The 11,690-nt window shown below is 48.0% G+C and overlaps 2 non-coding genes across 2 annotated transcripts; both read left to right on the top strand.

Moving 5' to 3' along the window:
* The first annotated feature begins 10,718 nt into the window (after window positions 1-10,718).
* On the top strand, window positions 10,719-10,789 carry Trnag-gcc (transfer RNA glycine (anticodon GCC)). Its single transcript has one exon. It is a non-coding gene; the product is annotated as a tRNA-Gly (tRNA).
* A 486-nt stretch (window positions 10,790-11,275) lies between these two features.
* On the top strand, window positions 11,276-11,439 carry LOC119392033 (U1 spliceosomal RNA). The gene has a single exon (XR_005183631.1). It is a non-coding gene; the product is annotated as a U1 spliceosomal RNA (small nuclear RNA).
* The last annotated feature ends 251 nt before the right edge of the window (window positions 11,440-11,690 follow it).

The raw sequence follows: 11,690 nt of genomic DNA, 5'->3' as shown, positions 1-11,690 counted from the left end.
TACCGCATCGGAATGGGAGACAGTGCTGCCTGTGACCATTGCGGCACCGAAGAAACCATCGAACATACTCTGTGTCATTGCCCTCAGTACAGCTCCCAGAGACAGTCCGTCTCAGCAGCGCGCTTCGACGACCAGCCGCTTTTTGAGCCATCCATTTTGGAATACCGGACAGCTGGAGCTTCGCACCAGAAAGAGACCAAGGCGCTGCTGAAGTTTCTGCGAGTTTCTTGTTGGACGATTATGACACTCCCGTGTGTGTTCCTCCTTATCTCCCTCGCACTCTCATTATTCTCTTCCTCACTTGACTGTTTTCTCTGTGCAAAGTTGCAAACCGGATATTTATGTTTCGCTTAGCCTCCCTGCCTTTCCGCATCACATTAATTTATCTCTATCTCTCCATCCAAGAAACCGACACTTTGTGTCAGAAGCCCTCGCTAAACAAATCGCCGTAAAATCTCCAGATGCGTCCTGCGTGTGACAAAACTTTGCTCCTGAGCAAAACTCTGTTTAGGAGCTGAACTTACTCGTTCACTCAACGCGACATTTCACCCCTGCAGATTGCGGTGAAAAGGAAACGTCATTAGGCAGTTTTTGAATAGCGTACGCAAAGCTTTGTGTTGGCTTTTCGCGCAACTGAGCATGCGTCGTACGCTAACCGCTTGCGGGCTCCCGTTAAGTGACGGAAATAGCGGGCCGCAAACGCTAACTTAGCGTACGCTATTAGAAAGCTCCCTATTGTCGGAGATCTTCGCCGGGCGGAGATTCGGGGGGGCCATCTCCATGACAATTTGTGCCTGGACCCACTCTTCCTTTAATGCCTGTCTCACGCCCAGTGTGCGTTTGGCCTGAGTAAACAGTTGCATACAGAAACCCTACTTCAGTCATCTCTCGAGGTTTTCCGATAATTGCTTTCGCTAGGAACACTACTACGACGCGTACAAACATGCATATGCACAACCGTTTGTACTTTAAAGGGACTGTCTACCGCTCGGAAAAAAATTTTCTGATTGTGGTGAAAATGAGAAGATCGTTCGTCACATCGGCAGCAACGAGCCTGCTTTTGTCCCATAAGAAAGGAATTATATTTTTAATTCGATGTTGAAAATCGTGAAAGAATGACCGCTAGCGTCACCCAACGGCGATGAGGTTCATTCTACTGGTAGGACAAGAAATTCTCGCAGGTAGACTCATTTTGCTTAAAAACAAACATTTATAGCTTAAAACTGTATTTTACACACTTGTGGCAGCTTTCGGATGCGTCAGAGAGTAATTTTTTGCCTTTTTTTTCCTCACGCGTCTAAAAAGGCGCCCGGTGGCGCTGCTTACGGCGCCGCCTTCGATTTCGTCTGCTTCAACTCATGCACTATGCTATGCGGCCCTCCGCGCTGGTCGTACCGTGCCGCTGTATTGCTGTTAGAATGTCTCACATGTGCTCCGTTGTGAAGGCGTGCATTTATCCTCTATTTTTGATTAATCAACTTGGCTTGGATTGCGGTAGGATTGCCAAAATGAACGCATAGACTGCGATTACAGCAAAATGGGTGTTCTGTAATCGTATATTAAAGGGACCCTGAAACGGTTTTTTAAAGTTTTGTCAGCGTTTAGGCAGGAGCATCCCCAAATCATTCGCACCAGAAATTAAGCGATGCACTGTGTACCAAGGCCGCTACTGAATTTATATCTATACCCTCCTCCTCACCACTGCCTTGCACCCTCAACTCACAGACACCCTGATATCGCTGGCGATCGCAGCGCTCTTGTGAGCGCACTCGACGGTTTGAACTTCGCGACGGGTTGCGCGCAATCTCGGAGGCCCAACAAAGACGAAGCTCGCGGAGTGGTTGATATTTGCTCCGACAGGTGCCGCCACACTACCAGCAGATCTTATTTTATTCTCCTGTACCCTCCACTTGTCGGACAAAGGTCAGATCGGGAGTGGTGTTTCGTGTCACGCTGTTGCCAATAACACAGGACTCAATTTGAGCAGTGATCACTATGTCCTGGACATCAGAATACCTGCGGCGGGATACAGTAAAAAGAAGAAACATATCAAACATACCAAGTGGGACCTTTTTCGATTCAAACGGAACCATCAGGCTGTCACAAAAATTGAAGACTTAAACGAATGGACAACGCAGCTCCTCCAGGACGCCGAAGAGTTCACGACCGACGCGCTCGCCGAAGAGGATGGCCCCAGACCTGACGCTAAGCTGATCACGCTTTTGGAAAACCAGCAAACTCTCCAAGCGGAATGGCTGAAGCGCAAACATGACCGTCAACTTAAACTAGCCCTGGCTCAAGCTGAAACGGAAGTACAAAAATACTCTCAAGAGTTACGTTCGGCTCAGTGGATGCAGCTGCTCGAAGAACCCCTGGTTCTTGTTTCGTCATTTGCTGGATCCCGACAACAGCAAAGGGGCAACTGCCAAAAAGGTCAGCCAGCTTCTCCGGATGCATCCGGCGTCGGATCAAGAGATCATACAAGAGCTCACTAGCCGCTGTTTTAATACGGAAACAGATGATCTTGCGTACGCAGAATACAGTGGCGAAGCAAATGAGAACATAGATGCTGATATCACCGAGGCTGAGGTCAGAGCTGCGCTCGCCGATCTAAAAACCACCTCGGCGGCTGGGCCGGACGGCATTACTAATAAAATGCTGCGCAACCTCGACGACCAGTCGATAAAAAACCTAACCGACCTATTCAATCATGTTTGGCGCACCGGTGAACTTCCACAGACGTGGAAAGAAGCCGCCGTAGTCTTCATTCCAAAACCAGGGAAAAAGCTGCAACTTGAGAATCTACGTCCAATCTCGCTTACGTCGTGCCTGGGCAAAGCACTAGAACATGTGGTTCTGACACGCCTCATCGAGCATGCTGATGAACACCAGCTATTTCCGCCCACCCTGTTTGGCTTTCGGCAAGCTATGTCCACGCAAGATATTATGTGGATGCTCAAAAGGGACGTGGTGGACGCAGGCATTCCAGGAGCAGTACGCACAATACTCGGGCTCGACGTGCACAGGGCGTTCGATAACGTCAAACACGAGGCCACACTCAGAAACCTATCGAATATGAACGTTGGGGCACGAGCGCACAAGTACATTATCGCATTCCTTAGGGACCGGACTGCCACCTTCAGCATCGGAGGCATCAACAGCCCCTGCTCAATCTTGGCGCTAGAGGTACGCCCCAAGGTGCTGTACTATCCCCATTTCTTTTCAACTGTGCAATGAGGAATCTACCCAAAGAACTTGACAAGATCTCGCTCATCCGCCATGCCATCTACGCGGACGATGTGACTATTTGGACAAGGCAAGGCAATGCCGAAGCCGTCAGAGGAGCACTGCAAGAAGCGGCCAACACTGTACAAGCCTATGTGGACGGCAATGGACTAAAATGCTCCTCCGCCAAGTCAGAACTGTTTATTGCTGGCAAAACAACACCGGCAGTCAGAAGTGCACTACAGATCATAGTCAACAGAGAAGTAGTACCCCAGGTCCAGACCATCAGGGTAGTGGGACTCTTCCTAGAAGAGAAGAACAGTTGCAAAGAAACATTGAAAAGACTGGAAAGCACATCTCGCCAGGTCACGGGCCTGCTGCGACGCATTACTGGCCGCAAGTTCGGACTCAAAGAGAAAGAAGCATGCAAGCTAATACAGGCATACTTTGTTTGTAGGATCGCATACACTTGTCCTTTCCTTCAGCTACGAAAGACGGACATCGCAAAGATAGACTCTCTATTGCGTTCAGTCTACAGAGTGGCCACCGGACTCCCTACATGGGCGAGCAACGAAAGAATGATGCAATTAGGCCTCCAAAACACCGTCAGCGAAATCATTGAAGCGCAACGAGCTGCGCAATGGTGGAGGCTGTCATGCACGCAACAAGGGCACGACATCTTGCAACTGATGAATCTTCCGCCCCTCACAGGGACCACAAGAGAGTGAAAATAGTAAAAGCGATAAGGAACAAACTGATAATTCAACCGCTGCCAAAGAACATGGGAGAGCACAACAAAGAACGCCGACGCGCGCGCGCTGAGTCCTTATGGAAGACTCTGGCAGACAAACCGGCCGCGTATGTGGACGCCTCCCCTATAGGACACGACAAATACGCGATAGCTGCTGTGGACGGAACGGGAAGAATCCTGAGCACCGAGAAAATCACAGCTACGTCTGTCCTGGAGGCGGAGGAGGCCGCCATCGCCATGGCAACGGCTATCGAAGGGACGCTCTTCATCGTGTCTGACTCCATGTCAGCGATTAGAAGCTTTAGGTCAGGACAAGTGAGCGAAACCGCGGCAGAAAACTCCAAGAGCCAGCGGTGAGCATTAGGCTTCTCTGGGTCCCCAGCCATGAGGGAAACCCCGGCAACGAAGCTGCCCACCTCGCAGCCCGCGCAAATACAAACCGGGCAGAGGTGCAGCTTCATCCGGCAAACCCTGAAGAGGCATCAACAAGTTATGGAGATCGCCTCCGTCGACAAAGAGAGGAGCGACAAATCTATCCTCCTCCATGTGGAGGCCTAGAAAGACACCAGGCCGTGGCCTTGCGCAGAGTTCAAACGCGCAGTGTGCTCAGCCCCAGGAGACTGGCGGCCATCCTGAGGGATGACAGCGTCTCGTCGTGTACGTATTGCGGCCTAGCTCAGGCGGGACAGGACCACATTCTATGGGGATGCGACCGCCACCCGCCCCCTAAAGAGCTCCTGCAACTGCCCCCCTCACCCGAAGAGTGGGAAAAAACGTTGCGATGTCCAGAGCAGGCCACTCAGTCCAGGCTGGCGGAATGGACGGCGACAGCCGCGGCCCCTTGGGCCCCGACCTAGCATCCCCCCATGTCCTGGCTCCCTTTCCCCCTTCCCTACTACTCAATAAAGTTGTTTCCTCCTCCATTCTCCTGTACGGCGACAATCTGCAGCAGCATGCGGACAAACAAAAATAATTCGAGAACGATCACCGATAAGCGTAAACTCGGGCAATGTGGTTGTGTCTTCGGGGGTGACGTTACAGCCACAAAAACGTGGATCGTGGCGTTGAACGGATAGCGAGAGCGCGACGCTCATTGCAGCGACGAGCTGAAGGGATTCCGCTCGCCAGATTCCTCACGAACATTGCACGATGTCGCAGCTTTACAAGTCACCACTTGCTACAAATTGCTAGATATGTGGTACACAACACGGCGCTAGGGAAATTAATTATGTCCAAGAAACCTCGAAATAAACACTGTCGTTCAGCTCACGTCAACACGGAGTACGTTGTAACACAGGCAGACGATGCTCGCTGCCCACAGGAGGTTCAGTGACGTGTACTGGTCATATCCAATCAGATCAGCCGCCTGCGTGACGTCGCGCTTCCAATACGACGCGCACTGGAAGTTGGCGCTTTGAAAACGCGTTTGGCTGAGTCGCTGTGATCGGTGGCGGTTCGCAGCTTTAAAGCCTTGTAATAAGTTACACAGTTTACGCACAGAGCTTAAATCGGTCTGTAAATGATCCTTAGGACTTGTTCTACCGGCTCAATGTGTTCGTACATAATCGTCAAAACCGTTTCAGGGTCCCTTTAAGGCTTCATTTAACCGCTAGCGCGCTGAAAGCGACTGTTAATTACATTCATAACATTAGTGTTCATCGAAAATAATTTAATCCCACAGAAACCACATGTGCTTTCGGTTTTAATTTTCACTGGCACTACAATCGTCATCGCGTACACCAACCAGTGTTGTGGGCATGTTTCACGCCAATGGAAGAAGACCGAACGCAGATCGAAAAATTGTTTTAATAATTTCTGCTCACTTTCCAGAGAAACCGCTGCAGGGTTGGACAGTTCAGGCTGTATGCTTTCGATTGCGGTGCAAAACAGAAAAGCGATGAAGGACGGTAGACAGTCCCTTTAAAGCAACTCTTTGTCATTTTTCTGTCAATTGGCTGTTTCGTGAACACAAGAGAACATACTACGACCTAAAAATCGTGACAATGGTAACTATAGCTATATGATCGCTAATTTAAAGGGACACTAAAGGCAAATAACATTTTATGTCAGAGTGAAAGGTCAATGTGTGAGAACGTCTAAAACGTCTATTGTATCAACAGCAGTGCTCTAGTAATCGAGAAATTAAGGTAAATGTAGGACGCGAGGTGCGCCACGAGTGGGACATTTTGGAAATGATCCCGATGACGTGAAAGAGTCCCGAGTACAATTAACCACTACTAATCAAACTAGTTGCAATAAAAAAGAACCTTCCGTGCATCCCAAGACGTAATAAAATGCTGCTTGTTCGTTTCTGTTTGATTCATGAAAAAAAGAACCTCTTGGCGCTACCATAGGCAACGGCGCGAGTGGTTCAAAAGTTCCGTTTTCGCCGAGCTGCACGTCTTCGTGTTAGTTTCGTTATCGCGTACTGGTGTGTGTGCTTGGTGCTTGCTATTTTCGCACTGTTGATACTCTACTGCTGCTGCTGCTGGCGAAGCTAAGCTCCGTTACAGTTAAGTATACAGTTTCGGAGTGGCCCGTGCCTGCGTCTTGGCACGGTTGATGGCCGCTGTTGCGCAACAAACCGTAGCGTCGGCGGCCGGGCAGTAAAGGCGGGCAACGTTGGGCACGGCCACTGCTACGTCAGAAGGTCCGTTCAGGCGGGTGATTTTAAGTGCACTAACGCAGTGCGGACCACTAAAACGTAATTTTCTTTCAAAATAAGCATTTCCTTGGCACGAAACAAGCACTACGAGGTTTCTAGAACGCTATTTTAACAATCATCGTCGACTTAATATGCGCCTTTAGTGTCCTTTAAGTGGTTGCGTGTTAACGTCAATTCGGCCACAACGGTGACTTTGGTACTCTGATCTCACAAAAATAATGCAACATGTTTCTACAGATCAGGTTAGAACACGCGCTTGGCTTTACTTCTGTGGAGTTTAAAGAAAACCGAAGGTGGCCTTTTGTTGTAATTGATTTTCAAAATATTGCATTTTAAGAGACATGCCCTTACCTAAGCATTTTCAGTTTGCATTCGACATTACACTCGGCAATTATATTTGGCACAATTGTTAACTTAAAGGGGTGGTGCTATCAAATTTCGAGGCTATAACAAGCCTGTTGCGGGTTTCCTCTGTATGCAAGGACACTCCACACGAAGGGTCGGACGCAGCAAACGTTTAGAATATATTTTAATTCACTTCCAAAGTGTACCTAAATGGCCATTCTCCCGATAGAAACCCATCGCTAGCGCGCCAACACTGACGTAGATCTGTAGGATGGGCAACGAAAGTTGTAGTGACGTCACACCAAATCTGCTGTAGTAACGTGAGTGACCTCCGGACCTCCGCCACTTCCGCAACGTACGTACCGGCTGTAGTGAACTAGAATATATTCTAGTTCACTATAGTACCGGCAAAGCATCGGTTGCTACATCACTCGCCGAGTTTCGATCGCTTCCTGGCTAAGTGCGTCACAGCCTTGTGTGGTCACGTGACCACGCCTCCTACTCTTCTACGTCACTGCCCAACCTCGGCGCCCAGAAACCGAAACCGAAAGTTGTCCACATGAAAAGGCGATATTAAATTATTTATCGAGAATACATGAATCTTGGTGCGTGAATCATGCTTCTTGGAGCTATAGGAAACGCTTACAGCACAGAACGCGCAAGCCACAAATTTGGTGGCACCACCCCTTTAATGTGTGGCAACGCTCTGAAAAAATTTTGAAAGTACTGTCTGTCATACCAGAGGAGCAAAACAAAAGAATCTGAAGTTAGGGCAATATTGAACAATTTGCCATATTCGCGATTTTTCCGCTTAAGATAAGGTCCCAATACTGCATGATAACATTACAACTCATGCTATTCATAGTATGCCAAGAAACATTTTGGGCCCGGCAAGTACAATTGTTTTTATATATAGGACTTCGTCGAAATCCCATTTCCGCGCAATTCGTAAAAAGCGGTTCTGGCTCACGAATTTTTTTGACAAGGCAAATTTCTTTTTTTACCTCGAAACTAAGACTGGTGATGTTGTCCTGGGCACTCGGACTTATATTTTTTCCAGCGAAATTAAAGGGGGTCGCAGGACATGCATCGACGTTATTATCTGAACACACCCTGTAATAACTGTATTTGCAGCATGTTTGGTTAGCAGCCTGACGACTGCCATGGGAAGTTAGTTATACAGTCGAAACCCGCGATAACGAAATCCCGAGAGAACGAAATTCTCACTGCAACGAAATATTTTCAGAGCAACGGCGAACGCCCATAGGAGTCAATGCATTTCGTAACTCGCGACTACGAAAGATATCCATACCGCAGTCCCTCATTAACGAAATTTTTGAAACACGAGTGCGCAAATAATCCACTATCGCAACATTAACTACACTCGAAAACTGCTGAAATGCATTCATGCTACACTTAAATTGTGCAAAACTATCGCTACAGCGCACTTGAGAAGCAGCCGCCATCATTGTTTACAAAAAAAACATAAAGCTGGCGACAGTGATGATGATGATGGCTTGCCGAAACACCTGCTCGTTATCTCGGACTACGTAGCCAAATCCACATTCCTCATGGAGTTTCGTTCGTTGGCGCGGCTCTGCGCTTGGCATTGTCGGCTTTGCGCGCACATGGTCGCGTGTGTGGAGCCATACGTAAAGCGTTTGCTTGGTCGCTTGGTGCAACGTTAATTGTGTGTTGCGATTGCTTCATCCGATTTCTCTGCCTGCGAAGATGCCGCCTCCAACGAAAAAGCGGAAGTTCAATACGCTGGAATATAAGGCTGCAATCATCAGCGAGGTGGAAAAGGGCAGGAAAAAAATGGATATCGCCGAAGAATTCGGCGTTGCATGCAGCTCACTGTCCACGATTCTGCGCTGATCCGCGCTGATCCAGCGGAGCCGGAAGAAGGTTCGCCTGTAGGCGCACTTGATGACGGTACTGGTGACAGCGCAGTGCCGCCGTCACTGACCAGTGCATGGGGCGAACTTTGTGCCGTGGCAAACGAGATTCCCGATCGAGAGGCATGAAATTGCTGCATGGTAAGGCCCGCCAAAGCAAACTTACTGACTTTTGGAAATAAAATGTGTTTTTTGTAAATTCCATGTCTTTTCTGCCGCATTCTCGCGCCAACGAAATTCCCGCAAGAGCGAAATTTTGTGCTTTCCCCGCCGATTTCGTTATTGCGGGTTTCAACTGTAGAATGAATGGACTTCACAGAGCTCCCGAGAGAGCTCTTTCCTGTTTTTCTCTAATTTCATATGTCAGCCGTCGTGCTGAAGAATCGAGCAACATCACATACCTGTTCATCCACTCATGTCTTTCCTCATCGCGGTATTTATAAATTTTCATACTACAGTGCCGTGTGCAACGAAGATATATATGGCTACTTCAGCACATCGCATATATCCAAGCTTCTTATAGAACACGTCTGTTTACTATTAAATAATGAATCTGAATACCCACAGAATTAACATGTAATTCATGAATTACTGCTAGTGTATGACGCACATATAGTTATGCTTACATGCAGCCATAAATTTCCCCATGATGTTGAAAAAGTGGCTTTGTTATTGCATAAAAAACAACCACATGTTGCAGAGAATACGACGGAAAGTGACCGCGCAGGCTGGAGCTGGTCGTTGCGACCGCAGCATAAATTCAGGTTCTGTATCAGGTGCCATCAGAGAAATTGCACTGGCTTCCACATTAACTAACAGTGTCTCGGGCCCATGGAATGCCTTGTAAAAACAGCGGTGAAGAAAAACTGCATACAAGAAAAAGAAGTATAAGCTATTCGGAAGAGGAAACCAGCGAGAATAACCGAAGACAGCGACAGGACAAGCTAGTACGATTTACAACAACACAGCATCAAGTCATTCGAAATACAGATTTGCAATTACAGATGTGATAAAATGTTGTCGTGTATTTATAGACGACAATCAATCATAACTGCACTCACAGGCGAGACACCTATGGTAGAGGTGTACATTATTGACAGCTAAACCCCATGTGCACTAAAATTCACGCGACGGAGCGATGCGACAAGCGACGAAAGTAGGAACTATCGCACGTCGCTGGGAAAGCGTATGGCCGACTAGTTAATAGCGGATGTCATTGACCAACTGCCGTCACTACACAGAATGGCACTCGTCAATCTTTTCATTTGCCTTCCGGTGACGGGCTAGCAGACGCACGCGGGTCTTTCCTTTCTGTCTAGCCTCGCACGTCACCGGAGGGCTCACATTGTTGTGCAATTAAAAGCTATTATTATTAAACGTTCACGCACGTTCGAAGAAAAAAAAAAGAAACATGATGCACGACTTCCAGAAGTATTTTGTCAGTTTGTACAACGCACACCACCGAAAACGCATGAACAGACGAAACGAGCAGACAATACGAGCACTGTCTTTCTTGTTTTCTTTCTTTCTTTTTTTTTTTTTTTCCTGCGCTGTGAAGTTATTCCATCATGTCAAACAAACTCGCCCAAGCTTCCGTGCTCCTATGCTTTACATAAGATGCCGCTGTTACGCCAGCAATACAAGAAACTCCGAGTAGCAAGAAAAATAGGCTGACGATGATGTAGTACTGTAGTATGTCTATAGTGTAAGTCTGTCCACCTTTCAGCAGTTCATGGTGCCGGTGCACAACGGTGAAGCTGTATGTGCGGATCGCAACCACACGCCTGCGGCCTGTCCTTCAGCGTTCCGTGCATATGGGACGGCTATGCATGTGGCGTCGGTGGTTCAGTGGTAGAATACTCGCCTGCCACGCGGGTGGCCCGGGTTCGATTCCCGGCCGACGCAGTTTTTTTTTTTTTTAGTCGTTCGTTTCTAGGTTTGTTTTGCTTGCCAAGGTGATGCTTTCATGGCTTTTTTTTTTCTTTATTTGCGAATACAAATGAATCTTTCATTTGCGTCCTTTTTCAGGACAGTGTAAGAAAAACCGTGCGTCCTGTTTATGGTGATTAGAGGTACAGTGTACTAGAATGTAATTAGAGGGAAATGACCCCTGCGGCGGCGCCTCTAGCGGCGTACAGAATATTCTCGCTGGTTTTGCGAAAGCTGGCGTGACATTCACTCAAATTTTGAACCTTGCTTAACGTCCGTGATAGCTGAGTGCAATTTAACTTAACAGTACTGCGTAAATTAGTATACTATAGGTGTACTGCTTGAAATGCTTGATGTATTCAAGTGGGAAACAAAAGTAATTTTCCAACGTCTCCCATACCTCACTTGTGTTTTCTAGGAGGTCGCGAAGGGTGTGGACGAATGGCGGGACGCTTCCTCAGCATACTTACCTGGTGCCGGGGTTACCGTGATCAGCGAGGCGGTGCCCCCAGGGAGAGGCGCGGGCATTGCACTGCGCTCGTGCTGACCCCTGCCTCTACCCCAAACTGGGGCAGATGGGGCATGCAATTTTTGGTAGTGGGGGACTGCGTTCGCGCTATCCCCCTATACTATTTAAATCGAAAGAAAGATATGAGTGATATTTAGAGCATCTCCGAGAAATAAAGTTCTTGCGTAGGGCTTGGTGTACATCTAAATTTCAAAATGCTGCGCTGATATCAGTCTTGGGTAAGTTGTGGTATGGCTTGAAGTGCTACGCTTAAAGGGTCCTTTAACAGTGTTTCAATTCTTGTAAGCGTTTAGGCTGCTAGCATCATGACACCATTCACACCAAAAATTAAGCGACGCACCGTGTTGT

This window comes from Rhipicephalus sanguineus, chromosome 4 (genome assembly GCF_013339695.2).
Source record: "Rhipicephalus sanguineus isolate Rsan-2018 chromosome 4, BIME_Rsan_1.4, whole genome shotgun sequence".
Taxonomy (NCBI): domain Eukaryota; kingdom Metazoa; phylum Arthropoda; class Arachnida; order Ixodida; family Ixodidae; genus Rhipicephalus; species Rhipicephalus sanguineus.
Note: the sequence above shows the minus strand (reverse complement) of the source record. Positions and strands in the feature narration are given on the sequence as shown.